The following is a 13643-nucleotide window of genomic DNA, read 5'->3' as shown; positions in this document are numbered from 1 at the left end:
TACCGGCAAGACCTCCAGTCAGTTTTATACCTCTACCGATCTATACCTGCTGTACCAAGTAGTATTTCTTTCTTTGGTCGGATCTCTTCCTGAACAGGTGGTCGATTGAGGAGAGAAGACTACGAAGAAATATGCTTCAGCCACTCGTCCTTACAGAACGACTACGCTGGCGCCCTATCACTCCGCTACCTCATGCTGGTAGGAATACGCGTCGGCCTTGTCGATCATTCTGTTTCCTAGCGTTCTTCATGCACGGTGTCGTCGAGTTCACTCTCAATCGCCTCATCTTCATTCCCTGTACTCTATTTCTGTACCTATAGAGCTAACCCCTTCTGTCACCGCGGGGCCCACGAATTTAGCTTCGACATTTTTCGTCGTTATGAGAGAAAGCCAGGGTCTTCGGCTGGGGGGGGGGGGGGGTTCGACCTCCTTCGTCGTTCTTACGATAGTACGAAGATCCGCGAACGAAGTGAACGCCTGCTTTGCCATGTACGCAAGAAATTATATACGATCGTGCCTTGGTAGATGGCGGCCATGTTGTTGTTGTTGTTCTTGTTTCAAATGGTTCTCAGACTGTGTCGTGGTTGGCAGTTGGCGAATCGGGATCACGTAGTCCAATGGGTCGAGCCGCCCTTATGTCACTCGTACGAGGGGTACCCTTTGCCGCTGTGATTTTCATTCACAGAAGCTGATGTCAATGAATACATGGAGAAAGTAAGGGTATCAAGGGCCGAGACGGCTGGATCGTTTGGTAACGTATGTAGAGAACATAGCGTCATAATGCTTGGTAAGGCTTCATTGAAGTCGAGCTATCCGAGAGTATGTAGTTAGTTTGAAATATAATTTGTAGCAGGCGTTGTAGTGTTGGCAGACGTCTTATCTTATTCAGTTTCTTATCTGCGAGCAGCGTTTTGAGAAAAGGACATTTTCATATACTACGTAAATTTGAACGTCTGGTTCAGGTAGCGCTAAATTATGTGTTTGATTTCGTTCGACCATTATTACGATGATTTAGGTTATGCAGACATGTATTCATCTGTATCAGCTACAAGTATATAAACGCTTCGATACATAGACAAATTCGTGCCGCAGCAAGTATGATATTTACCTTCTGATCATAAGTAGTATGCATGAATTGTACCATTGTCACATTACAGTCTAACCTTCTGATGTCGTTCTAGATGAGCGGGCACTCTTGTAGGTTTCTTTCGTTTTCGTCTGTGATTGGCGTTGCTTTCGATTGTTACTCGCGTCGAGTTCTTCCGTTCCCACAAACGACATGGCACTTGGTCACCGGGCGACGGCGACGGCGGGCGTCAACGGTAAGTACCAATTTGGTCAGCTTATAGGAGCGCAACGGGCTGAATCGAAACTCGAACTGGGACTCATCAACTAGCTTTCTAGCAGCGCAAACCCTGCGATTATCGAACCTAATAGCGATATATAATACTCACAGAAGGAAAAAGCAAGGTCGAGTATAGGACACGGCCTATTGTATGACAGCCGGTTTGTGAGATAGCGAACCAACACTGTTTCGAACTGTGAACAAGCGTTTATGTATAGATTCAGGCATGTCGTTATGGAAAGTAGAGCAACAACTCAAAAGGTGGAGCAAAAAGACGAGGAACAGATAGCTGACACTCGGTGAATACAGTGGTCAATTAGGGGGTTAGACATGGCTGCCCCTCACCAAAGCAGTGCCAGCACCTCCTAACGGTTCGACACTTTCTGTAACGCGTCGCGCTTATCGCCGTAAACTATCATGGAGGCGGTAACAATGACAGTCGTATTATTAGCGAATACGGTTAGTACTGAGAGAGAGATTTGTGATCATCAGCACAGTTCTATCAGCGGGGTAAGCGCGTCATGCGATACGATTGCTAAGGGTCTTAATATGAATCTGTTGTAGAATTGTAGAAATGAAATAGATTGAAATCAATTAAGGCTAACCAAAAATCATCGCTCGAAAAAAACGCTCCATGTTACGATGCATTGAATGAAAGTGATACTGGTCAACAAGCCAAAATGAAGGACAAAATTGAGGTGGGCCTTACTCGTTTGCAAACTGATAACGATAGATCGAAAATGAGAACCAAAGTCCGATAACCTGCCAGTTTTACAAATGCATCTGATCAAGCACTGCAGTTGGACTCCTTTCATTTCCGCTATCAATATATATTATGCTTAAATAAGCCCGCTATTGAGCCGTTCTGGAAAATTTTAGCTATTGTATACTTTTGCTTCGTCGCTGTATCAGTTCTTTATTCTGTTTTAGTAAATTTTTATCTAGATTTGTTTCGCTTTTGTTCGGTGTTCTGTAATCGTATCAGAGTTAAGAGCGTTAGGCGGCGAGTGCTCCTTAAACGGTAGCTAGACCTGGGAAAGCTGCATATTTAGATACAGATTGACGAAGGAACCCAAATGTAGAAAAGATTTTTAGAAAGCGAAGTACAAGAGCAGTTTCCTATATAATAAATCCCGTATTCATTTGTCCCGGAGAGTGTTCACGCACCGACTGCTGGGTAAGGCCCTAGTTTCAAGGATTGTGCTTGTGGATTACATTGAGGACCTGAAGCGACTTGGGTTAAAGAAAGATCTGTATGGCCATGGTTTACCTTTAAACACTTGTATGCCGTCTTAGTGTAAACTACTGTGACTATAACCGGTCTAAAGTTAGAAGAACCCATTGTCGTGCAGTGAATGCTAAATCGAACTTATGTAGAGCTAATACCTCTTTTTAAATGAGGGAAAATGGTTTCTAGAGTTCTTCCGAGTATTCGCTGTCTAAATATATTATGTTTTAGTAAATCTATACTATTTACTGCTATTTGCTATATGAATCCTTAAGATATGATGATGCAATACATATTATGCCATGGTAAAAAACACAATGCTTCTGTGTAAACTTGTTAATCACTCTGGTACATTTTTATTGCAACGAATTTTTTTCTTTATCTCATAAGAAAATTAGAAAAATGAACTATCGATTTTTTTTTCTAATACATGCGAACGTTCCTCCGATGCATCCGCTGTTGCCAGCATCAAAAGCCACTATCGATAATAAACCATTTGATAACATATGAGCGGTAAAAGGCGTGAAGTGAAGTTAGACGCAAGCGATCGAATTTTAAAAATAGCCCTAAATTATGGGTTTCGGTGTTCAACCTCTCAATGGACGCCCGCAAAAGCCACTTGCCGATGAAAGGTAGCAGTTCGTCTTGAGGTGTTTCGTATTACCCCAGTTTCCGGGCTAACGAAGTTCGCATCTGTAGTTGGTCATGATATACGCACACTAATAATGAATTTTACATTTAGCATGATGACACGTGCTGAAAGCAGGCTCAAAGCTTGCTGGCGACGTCCTTAAACGTCTTCAGTAGCCAGATCAGTTAAACGATTCTACGTCGGTGGTGCTTTGTCAGGTAATGACGATAGGCGTAATGGGGCTTGTCCAGTAGTCTTTTGAGCGAATACGATTCCGCCCAAATCGACACATTAATCATAATTTGAGGGCAATTTTGTGCCGTTTGGCCCAGGTCTCTTTATCTGTGCTTGGACCGTCGACTCAGTACTGACTCAGACCTGACGGTTTTTAAAAAATATTAACGTTAATAGCGGCAAACTGAGAATTGGAAACCAGAAGTCTAAAATTTCTCTAATCATATATATAATGTGGCGCTCTCCCGTCTGTTTATTTGCACGCAGCAAAACGTCGATCTGATCTAAACTCTGATTCGCCGTGAGCTGTTCGAAGCTATACGTTCTCCCGGTACAAGTCCCCGAAAGATTCTTGAATCCAAAAAATATTTATCCACTATGACGCGATGTTATATGATACAAGTATGTCTTCGCTCACACAGGTTCACTACAACCCTTTACTACGACCCTGTAAAACCTAGACTATTGCACTCGTATATGAACTATCTATCACTGCTGTCATTATAGATCACTGAGAAGATTCGTTGTTTGGTTACGACGCCTTGGCCATGCTGTGCGGCCCAAGATTCTCACTCAAACATAGCACCAAACTCATCACAAGCGAAACCTCTATGTATGTTGAGAGGTGCTTTTCGGCCGCCGCAGGATGATTCCAAGAGAAACGGCCCACAGGATCCAGTTACACGGCGACCCACTCGCTCACCGACTCCTCGCCCCGTTTTTACGACCTGCCTGACCTTCAACCGCCCTTAAAACTGATTTTACTCATCCATCTCGACGCCGTAACCTCTCTCTCTATCCTCGATCGACGACATGGGCCTACACTATTAGGCTGCGCTATATTGCCTCATTTCCGCATTCTGCCATTATGTTGGTGGTCCTTCACTGCCCGTCGCTCGTTTTTGTGGTAGCAACGCTTTTGAATAATCTACAGTTCAAGCCCATGCCGAAAGAAGGGACAAGTTCACCCACGGAGTGTTGATTCACGATTGGAGATCACGGGCGAGAAATTCGGAGACCACTGAGATTGCGCACAAGATGATAAAGCTCGCGGTCGTTGAAGTCGATACGTAGAGGAGAAAGTTTTCGGTTATTTACATGGGGGGAGGGGGGTCCAGCAACAGACGAAGAGAACCAAGGGAAGGCCATATGTAGGTACAGGTTATATACACCATTTGTACATGTACACCTATATATATACATACACAGGGTATACATCATTTGTGGTTAGCGATTAATGTTCATCTAAGGCTTGATTTCGCAAGGCCCATGTGGTCTGTTACTCTGTGCGGTGGCCGTATACTAACCTGTTGAGAAAATTATTTTTTTTATCCATTAGTTAGAGCAAAAACAGACAGACAGACTGGATCAAATAATTTCATAGCTATCGTTATCGACAGCGAAAACGGTTCTGAGCATTTTCTTTTTACGTGATGATCTTACGAAAGCGCATTATGAAACGTATCATCTGCGCTCATCTTTACCAACGAACCTCATGGGGACACCGTAGTCTGACACAGAGTTAGGTCTTGGCAAAGCTCTTCGTGCGGGTCGATCTTCGGATCCGCTAACGACAATTTCCAAACGTCGGACTAGGTGTGATCAAGTTTGACACGACGGTTGAAAAAATTAAGACGAAAAAAGTATTCGGGGAAACGTTTTTATCTTGGAATATGAGCTAGCATTCGTTAGATACAGACAACACTGACCAATATCATTAGGTCATAGACTACTTTATGCAATAGGTTTGCTAATGTTAGAAGGATGCCAGTTCTTCTTACCGTTGTTCTTGCAGACGTACGCAGGTCGACGAACTTCCTTTGCTTCCCTTATTTGTATGTTTTTTTTGTTTTTTTTTTGTAAGCAATGAGTTTGTTGCCCGAGACTGAATTACACTCGGATGAACCCATTCTGAGTTACTCAGTGCAATCTGTATTGGCTTGAGATGCGCAACAATCGAATTGACCTCGATCGCACTAGATAAGCCTACGACTAATTTAAAAATATGCATCGATCAAAATCAATTTCTGCACCCAAGTGTTCTCAATGCTTAAGAGGAATCGGCATTTACCCTTAGATCCACAGGAGTTTAAGCAGAATCTGCGCAGGACAGTTTCGCTGATAATATATTCCATACAAGGTTGACCGAATCATTTCATCCTGTTAAGGTACGGTAATGTAAGACATTCGTATCATTTGCCCTTAGATGAATTTTTGTGGAGTCAATTTTATTAGTAGGCCTTCTGTGTCCTGCCGATCTTTTAACCTATCATTTTTGTCTGTATGACGCAGGTCGTTTCCTGCAGATCAGCTCGGTATATACTGTCAGCCAAGACCACCTCAGGCTTCTCGAGCTCGAAACGACAGAAAAGCATATGAAGCTTACCTAAAACAGAATCAAATGCTTAATATGCGAACTCCTCGATACACACGCCGACTGTCACTTACTAAGCACAAGAAACTAGATCTTCACGGTTGCCAGCCGTCCACAGCGGCTAAGGCCAGCCACTGCGACGTAACAGCTGGTAAGCGTTGGACACCTCATGAACAGCAATTACCAATCCTATTGCCTCCATTCTTTAGCAGTTCACCAGTGTTTAAGCCCCCGCACCGATCATTACCCATACCATACCTCCCCCTGCTGGTAGCAATATTGCCACTCGAACTGTTGCAACTCACTTACTAATTCGCTTTACTAGAAGCATTCGCTACTTTCCCGTCCTTTCAGCGCCATCCTTCTAACACATTATGCCCATTCAAACGGTGACTTATGTTTACAGCAAACAGCATACAGCTCGGAGGCACTATTACTTGAACTATAGAGTACTGTAGTCTGATTGTTTCAGTCAGTATAGGTGCCAGTCAGAATAGGAGGGGGATACTTACGAAGGACGCGATTCAGCCTGCATTAGGCCGATTTAGTCTCCCAGCCTCTTTTTCAGGATAGTTGATTCAAAGGCCAATATGTTTTCCCAACAAATGTCAAGGCAAGCTGCGGCATTTGATATGCTCGAGTTAGGTGCAGGTGCCACCGCCTCCGCTGAAGTGTTGCCTTCTGGACTTTCCTCTGTATGAGAATATATCAGATCACCTCAGCTCAGGAGAATGGATCTCGGTAGTCAAAACACTTATTGTGTATGCGACATACATAAGGGTAAATCTTCTCCCTGCACTCAGTTTTGCAACCGAATGGAATTGTTCCTAACACGCGCAGATGTTCGTCATCTGACGAAGTAGCATCGTTCGTTCTGGTGGAAAATGAAGGCCCGACTGGCTTTGGATTTGGCGGACACGACTAGTTACTCACTTTCAGGTAAGAATATTTTTTCCTAAAAAATAATTTATAAAAAAATATACTTACTATTTTATTGATGTGAAGTCGCATTTCAAAGCTTTCCAGTGAGTTGTTTTGTTTTTTAACACATCGCCTATTAGCAAAAAGCTCGCTTAATTAATTTTCGATTAAGCGAGCTTATTGCTTATATCATATGGTATCAATGACCTCAGCTGATAAGAGAATGAGAAAGAGCACGAAAACAGAGCAGCGCTAAAATGATTATTTGGTTCATTAGTTCATTAGATAATGTCAACCATCAATACACTGAGTTCTCCCTTTATAGATTCTAGGAAAGCATAATTGCGTCTTTATAAGCAGGATGAGGTAATATGCCGTGATTCCTTAGGCGCAGCTTTAGGACTGCGTTTCTACATGAAACAATTGTTCAAATGAGTATTCAATCGTCGTACTATGCATCAAAAAGAAGGACAAGTTCCCCTAACACTGAATCATTGAGAATGACAGATAAGAGGATTAGGTTGAGGTATCGGCCTATCGGGACCTAAAAAAATCCCAAAGCTATAATAATTTATAAGCATTTATTTTTAATGCTATGTGATTTGGACCACACATTACAGAAGGGCGAGAAGTACTAGACGATCAGTGGGGCGGATGGCTGGGTATTAAATTTAATTTAGATGAGTCCCGAAGGACGAAATAATTTCGAACCAATTAAATAACTACCAATTAACGAACCCTATCAGAACATTAGCATTATATGTAGTTAAACTATATATATATATATATATATATATATATATATATGTACACTTTTTTACGAGTTACCGTTCTGATTTTACTAGACTAGCGAATCTACGAGACCGTTTTAAAGTTTCTTCGTTAGTTTACACATAAGACCCTGACACAAGTTGAATGGCAAAGTCGCCCACTATCGATCTTAAATTGATGTCCGCTTTTGCTGGAGAAGCTAGCGCTCTAAATCGCTGGCTTACCTAGCGCAAAACACGAAGGAACTCACACTGCACCAGATGGCAGTAGCAGCGACCATAAGCCGATCGAGCTGTAAGCATTTGTCGACGTTGAGAACTCCAGATGACTCCTTAGCTCCAAGAAGACTCTCTCTAGTTCGCCTCGTGGGTCTCCCTCTCATTGTAACAGATTGCTAATAAAACTTCATCGACTTATCGAGATGCGTTGCATCGAGTTCTCATCGAAGCCACTACAGACTCCGGAGGCCTCTCGGTCAATTTTGCGGGGCAAGCAGTGTTTATTCGACTAAGAACTTACTCTTAACTTAAAACACCAGCACAGTTACACCTTGGAAACATGTACGGCTAGGTGTTGCAACGTGGAACCGCCAAAGAATTCACTGGTAAGAGATCGACAGCCCCGCTGATCAACGCGCTGCACAAGAATCTTCGCGAAGTACACCTGATTGTGACATGAAACATGTTGCTGGGAAGTCGCTTTCGGTGCAAGTTTGAACTTTTCTTTGAGCTAATTCCAATGTCGAGCTTGTTTGTTAATCTCCATTTGCCTACCAATATAAAGGAAAAGTCGAAGGAAAGAATAGGACACAAATTAAGATATTGGGTAACTGTAATCATATCTTAACATATCATTAATCAGTACGTCAGTAACATCTATTATCTCTATCACTCCTTTTGATTAACAGCGCAATGGCCTAGCTGCGAAAGATTTTCACAAGCTCACATCTATTATAAATTAGAATTGAATGTATGGCTTAGCAAGGAGCGCGATTGAACTCTGACGGCCTTAAATCCTCTTCCTAAATGTCGAACCGTGAACAGCAATTGCCCTGTCCAGTGGGATGGAACGTAAATGTAAGGTGGCGGGCAACGCGACGAAAGAATCTTACGCATGACTAACAAAATCCAGATAGATGCAAATGTCCAGACATAACAATGTCGACCGCGACACTGACCACGAACGTTTCAACAGTTATTTGTGTTCCGCTATAGTGCGTCCTTTGAAAAGGCCTCTACTCTGTTCTAGTGCTTTTCTTGTTAACACGTTCGTCGGATGCATATAGAAATGCTTAGGGTCTGTATCACACAATGACTAAAAGGAATGCTAGCTTCCTCTGTTAGATAAATCGCTACCATACGATGTCGTTCAATGGTCATTAGGCCTGCTTCTAGAGTTCGACTTTCGACGCAATCGTAGATTGTATGGGTCGGAAGCCCAATTGAAAAGTATGCCTAAGTTGGTAGTTCAAAGATTTGGGCGACGTCACTCTGAGATAATCTTGCAGTGTGTATGATTTACATCTAGACAAAAAACAACTGTGCATTTTCAATGTAAAGAAAGAACGCGGCACAGTTGATCGCGATTTGCTAAATCGAATTAAGTTCAAGTTCAGCTTTTAGTTATTTCTAGCTTTCTCCTAAAAATTAAATGTACAGATACAACTTAATAAATCACTAAATCTTGCTTTCCTAACACATCTAATGGTTATGACAAATGGCATATATTTTCATTGTGAGAAAATCTTGATCGCCTTAACCCGCCATGGCATAACAAATATGGCTGGAATTAGATAAAGTGTTATAGTTGAACATCCACCTACATCTTTGTCTACATAAACGCCTTTTCACATTGGCATCCTTCAATGATTCGCAACGATGCCAGCTACTGATCGGTTTTCATCAGCACAGCTTACGGGGAAAACAATCAATTGCGACGCGATGCATATAGAGTAAAAGGCCGCGCCTGTGCACGAGCCTCTCATCGAAAGCTGCTTCATCTGCAAACTACCAGGCGGGGCGAAGATCACCAGCGTTATGGGGTGCTTAGAGCACGATTCAAACAGAAGGGCGATGGATCACGGCGTCGGACAACTCTGGAGCGCTTTTACCAGCTGCTCCCGTTGTGGTCGCAGCTGGTTCCATTCGACCGCTGGTAATCGCTGGCAATGGCTACTGGCTCCCAGAGAGAAGTACCGCGAGCTACACATACATTCAGGCGTCGACTGAATGGGCCCACGGTGAGGTCGAAAGTCCAGTACTAGCTGCCAATGCCTACTCCGTTTCTGATTCACCGCCGATGAAGGGGTGTAAGGAAGCTGTTAGTTGAACGTATCAGGCCGTGCCCCAAAAGAGAAAATGAACAAATCTACAAGACTAGATGGTCGCATGTTATGTGTATACTAGATATAGAAAAAAAAGTGTGACATGTCAATAGACGCGCACGAAGATTTGGGGATCCGTGAATGGATGCGCAGGGTAATCCTTCAAAGATTGGTTGTAGAGAGACTCGTTGAACGGTGATATGTTCTGGGCTGCGATAAATATCTTGGTAATACGGGCGCGACGTTGTCAAAACATCTCGTAGATACTCTATAGATGATTTCGATTGTCCGTATGGTAAACACTGAAATGTACTCAAGGGAACACCCACTTCGTAAGCAGTTAGACAGAACTATCAGCCGGCATGCATTATCGGTAGCCTAGATGCTTTGCTGAATGATGAGGTACACATACTTACATCTAAGGGTTTACCGTTGTACTTTTATAACTTTTACACTGTGTAGTTATTAGCTAGTGCAAATTAGTAAGTTAGAAGATATATACTTTGAAAAGATACCCTCGCGCATGCATCAATGAGAACGAATATTATTTCCTATTGACTATCTTCGTGTAGATAGCGTACACTCAATTAACATGATTAGATAATAGGAAATTTCAATCATGGAGGTGTTTGAAAATTCTAAACATAAAATTCCTTTCGTAACCCCCTTGAACCCAATCACTTGTCATAAGCAGCGGGATTATGACTTAGAATAAACACAGCTTCTGATTTGGCGCATAAAGAAACGCTTTTCCATTCTTTGCGCAGCATTTTCTTTATCTCACCGGAGAAAACGTTTCACAACCAATACATCGACCTATAACGTTATATGGCACCAACTTTTAAATAAACTAACATAACTGCCCCTCGCACTGTCTCACCTTTGTTGTCTTCCTTTGCCCTTATCTGTCATCCCAAGCATTATCTTTGACGTTGACGCTGAAGACCTGGTTGAGTGCGCACAACGTGCGTTCGTACTCAACTACCAGAAAACAACAACGACAATGGGCAGAGCTCGGAAGGCTACCAGACGCCACGCGACTTCGGTGATAAACACTGGACGATAAAAGGCACCGCAAATAGGAAAAAAACCACCTGCTCGGGCCGTGTAGACAGAGCGCACAGCGGATCATAACGGGAATTGTATACATATATATACAATTTAACATTATCATATTAAGGAAAGCGGTGAGCGATGGCGCGGAGCGTGTGTCTACTAACAACGAAACAAACGAAAAACGTCGACCTTTTTGCAGGAGCCGGTGGGGGCTGGATTTATTCTGTCTATAAGTTCTGTTGTCTGTAAAAAAAACATGATGCTTCTATTTATTGTATCGTAAATTCTTATTATCTAGTTGTTCTCTCTATATTCTATGTAGCAAAGAGCATATTGATTCAATGGGATCTAACTGACTTGGCTTGCGCTACTTCTCTAATCCATGTTCAGCAAACGCAGTCGCCCCTACCTCTCTACCCTCTTTTTTTTTCATTACTACCTCGCCCACCAAACACCGGAGTCCGGAACCGGAGGCCATCTGGTTGTCCCGCTAGAAAACCCAATGTCAGAACCGGCTGGCGGAAGGTCTGGCGTTCGGCGGCGACTTTGCACGAGCCTGAGGCCTCGTGTCTGCTACCAGAACAATCCGCCCGAATGCTGCCGGAAACTGCAACGCTGGTTGCTCGACTGTGGGCAATATCCTTTCCCATTTCGAAACCTGCTTGAGATGTGGGGGAAGGAAGAGGTTGTCGGAGGTAGTCGAGGATAGTCGGTTGATCCAACAAAAACGTAGTCGCAGCCACCCCACTCGTGCTGATACTGGGGGCGATGCCATATCAAGCGCACGTGCTTCTCCGAGTTAAGCGCTGTAGTGATAATAATAATGTTAGTCGCGAATGGGAAAACGGGTGCAGCCACGGCAGAGGCTAGAGAAGGTCAGACCTAGCATCAGGTCTGGGTTTAGTGAAACAGCAAAATTTGAGCACGTCGGGTAGGGACAATCGAGACGGAAGGAGCGACAAGCGTGAAAGGGGGCATTTTTGTAACTGGAGTTCTAAAAATTGCGGGAAACTTTTTTGGATTTGTCAATCATGATGCGTTTGTACAGCAGACTCTACACATATGTGGGTGCATAGATTATTGAGTTTGCGCTCGCCAGATGGCATAATCTATTCAGGAAGATACAGCCTACATGGGTATGGTGACAGCGTAAGGTAGACTGCGGAAATCGTAAAAGCTAGTCGTCTGCGTCGTATGTCGCAGGTGGTCGTATTTTCATGAAAGGAACATCAATAATAAGGCTATTATTATTATTATCTTCATTATTATCTTCCTTTTTTCCTGTGACGAGGTGTTTGCATTGCGTCTTGTCATTCCGTAGGATTTAATTAATTTGGCCGAGTTTAATAGAAATAATAATCAAACGCTACATAAACGCGCAGGAAAATTAATTGTATGCGTTATTTTACATAGATAAGGTTACACATTACATAAAGTGTTCTTCTACGAAACAAAATGGAGGCACGAATAACTAACAAAAAGTAGCTAATTGTCTAAGACGCTCGAAACTAAAAACTCAGAAACAATCATAGTAACGTACTTTCATCTTGGGTCTAATTTGTGTGTATTTGCATGTATCTGGTCATGTATAGAGTCATTGCGTATACTCCTTCTAAACCTGTATTTACTCAAAAATACATAAATTAAGCAGCTAAGACTTCTACCACAGGTCTTAACGGGCAATGATCTCTCCGGGCGCGGGGGTCGATTCCTCCATCTCAGCCACCAACAAATCAGTCAGTCCCGCATTTACTAGTCATCAGGCGAGAGGCAAAATTTCCCTCTCTAACCTAGTACGTTGAGTGGTTCTTAGCGTTTAGCGCTGGTTAACGCTAGCGCGTTTCTGGTCGCTGTAAAAACACTATCGCAGAAACGTACTGCATCGAGGAGCTGTGTAATGCAACATCGCGTAACACAACATAAACCAGTCAGTAGAATGCTTGATACTAGTTAGAAGTGAATACGGTTGTAGAATGGAGGCGCTGACTCTCTGGGGGAGTTCTAAATCTACCAGAACGGTCTGCGTCCAGATGGTCGGCGTACAACAGCACTCAACGAGTCAGGCTGTCGCTGCTGGCGAAGCAGGTCTCCGATATAGACACTGTGGTCGTTCACTCGTTCAGACTTTCTCGTTGAGTAGAAAGAAAGAACACACAGGCTTTGCACTTGCAGAGTGGTAGATCTGCGTTCGCTAGGGCTTTCGATGGCAGAAGGCACCGCTCGAGGTTTGGGGGCGGCGTGGTCTGAAAGCGATGGCCTGTTTTTTTGAGGTTTCGGAGTTCTCGGACGCACATCTGAGGACGCGCAGCTCTATGGGTGTATTTCAGGGGGTCCGATACCCGTCAAGGTAGCACGCATACGAGAAAAATAATGTCTATAGAAAGTGAAAGCTGACTGAACTCATCTGAATAGAACCAAACAAGCCAAAGAAGGACGGAGCACAGGCGTCTATCTGCACAGAACATGCTCAGGCGTATCGTGGAGAGTAAAAAATCATGCGTCCCTATGATGCACCTAGGGTTCATGCAGACGCTGGGCGTACGTCGCAAAACGGGTTTGGCCCACATCACGACCAACTATGGCCACTAAACATACCGGTACGAGAATCCAGCGAGATGAAAACGAGAGTAATCGCCAGTGTATAGTTTGGATAGTACTTGCGACAAACACCAACATATATTGTCTGGCTGAGTTTGGTGCAGACGAAAATGACGAGATAGCTCATAATGGCGATGATGGTGTTGATGTTCTTAGTGAGTG

At 43.3% G+C, this 13643-nt stretch overlaps 1 long non-coding RNA gene across 1 annotated transcript; it reads left to right on the top strand.

Annotated features, from left to right (window-relative positions):
* The first annotated feature begins 442 nt into the window (after positions 1–442).
* LOC147757853 (uncharacterized) lies at positions 443–11140 on the top strand. The gene is made up of 5 exons (XR_015321191.1): positions 443–756; positions 1182–1322; positions 5731–5963; positions 6426–6751; positions 10746–11140. It is a non-coding gene; the product is annotated as an uncharacterized LOC147757853 (long non-coding RNA).
* The last annotated feature ends 2503 nt before the right edge of the window (positions 11141–13643 follow it).

This window comes from Varroa destructor, unplaced genomic scaffold (assembly GCF_002443255.2).
Source record: "Varroa destructor unplaced genomic scaffold, Vdes_3.0 BEIS01000002.1, whole genome shotgun sequence".
NCBI classification, from domain to species: Eukaryota; Metazoa; Arthropoda; class Arachnida; order Mesostigmata; family Varroidae; genus Varroa; species Varroa destructor.
Note: the sequence above shows the minus strand (reverse complement) of the source record. Positions and strands in the feature narration are given on the sequence as shown.